Below are 1,974 nucleotides of genomic sequence, written 5' to 3' on the forward strand. Positions count from 1 at the left end.
CCGACCTTGCTGTCGCCTGCATAGACTCACCATGATGTACTGCCACAGCAAAGAGCTACTGGACCCCAGAACCTAAGGGCTAAACCTGCAGGAGAAAGTGCTGGCCCTAGTGCTGCTCAGCGTCCAGCCTTGCAGTTCTGTGCTGCTTCTGGGGCGATGTACCCTGAGCCCAGAAATCCTGACATAGTTTGGGATTTCTTTGTATTTTAAACTAGCTTGAACATTTTAGGTGTAGTAATTGACACATGAAACATGGCAGTACTTTTCCATAGGTTTCTTCTATGACCTGCAGTATTTAGGAAATCCTTTGTTATGATTTTTGTCATTTTTGGTCTGCTGGGTACATTCTCCCAACCCCTGCCTTATCTCTGCAGTTCACAATACAAACTTGGTCTGAAATCCCCCAGAACACAAGCTTCCTCTTTCCTCCTGGCATGTAGAATTGTTTTTCTTGTTACTTTGTCCCCACAAGCAGTCAAAATGTCAGGTGGTAGGAGAGTCCAGGAGGGAGGTCTTGGAGACTAAATTTAGGCTCTTGGGTAGAAAATTGAAATTCGGAACTTCAAGGGTTGTGTTCTTAGAAATGTTCCCTCTTCCATGCGCAGGATTGCAGAAACAAGCTGAGCTCCAGAGTCTCGGTGCAGGGAAAGGGGCTTTAGATTTCTTAGGAACTGGGAAATATTCTGGGGAAGGGGAAGTCTATTCATATGTGAATCAAAGTGGCATCAAGATGTTGCTGCTGACTTTTATAAAGGAGATAGAACAGCTTTTAAACTAGAAAATGGGGGAAAGCAGACAGTCCACAGCAGTGCATGGTTTAGAGGGAGCTATCTTCAAAGGATACTAGCAGGCCAAGTCATTTAGAAGGTCCCAATAGAATGGTGGTTGTAAAAGCTGGAAAAGCCCAGATGTATTTCAATACAGAGCATGGAGATAGCAAGAACTCCAAACTGACTGTATCATCTGATAATAAGCAGGTTGTGGGTACATAAAAAATAGAAATACAAATAACCTTACTTTAAATGTGTATATGTGATTGTCAGAAGTGTCAAAAGTTAGAATATATGGTACTAAAGGAAGATATAGACACAATGGGCATCTCAGAGAACTGATGGAAGGAGGATAACTAATCTTGAGTCTTCTCCAATTTTGTTTGAGTTTAGTTTATACCTTCCAGCCTTTTCGGAAATGTCAGGTGCAGCTTCAGCTACACCTGCAACTTTAATAGTTAATTTTCTGCTGGAACTAGATCATGATTGGATTTTGAGACTTTTTTAAAGCATAGGCATGAATTATTTTTAATTCTAAGGTAAAGATATTTCCTGATGTGGCTAAAGCCATTCAAAAGAGGAGGAGGCAATTTTTGTTACTTCAATCTACAGTTCTGCAAATAGGTGAGTTTTTTCCTCAAAATATCAGAATGTGAAATTTGTGCTTTTTGACCCTGCTCAATTGACTTTTTTTTCTCAATGATAAGCTTGCTTCTAGTCCTGTTTTCATTTCCCCACCAAGGGCTGTGTGGGACTTAGTGGGGACATAATTGGTTGCCCCTTAGCTTAATCCTATAATAGAAAAGGCGGTAACTCGGACTCTTTCTTTTGATTACTTGCTTGTATCTCTGTGATGATTGTTCAAGTGGAAATTTCTTGTTCTTATTGGAAGCTTTGACCTGCAAGTTGTGGACTTTTGATTTCTGTTTTGTTATTGTAATTTTATAATTCTGAACACTTCCCTTACATAAGAATTCTCTTGGTAATTTTTAGTTTGTGATAAAAAGGAAATAAAATGAGGAAATTAATTAGAAAAAAACCCTAGCAATTTACAAGGTTAGAAAATTGAGGTGTGGACATTGTTTAAAATTAGCATCCTGGAGGTCCAAACAAAATTATTCCATGAATTAAGAAAGCTTGAAGGAAAACCAGAAGACTGCTGGCATGGTTTAATAGTGAGATGAAGGCGACAATTAAAGCCAAA

The sequence above is a fragment of the Rhinatrema bivittatum genome, unplaced genomic scaffold, assembly GCF_901001135.1.
Source record: "Rhinatrema bivittatum unplaced genomic scaffold, aRhiBiv1.1, whole genome shotgun sequence".
Taxonomy (NCBI): domain Eukaryota; kingdom Metazoa; phylum Chordata; class Amphibia; order Gymnophiona; family Rhinatrematidae; genus Rhinatrema; species Rhinatrema bivittatum.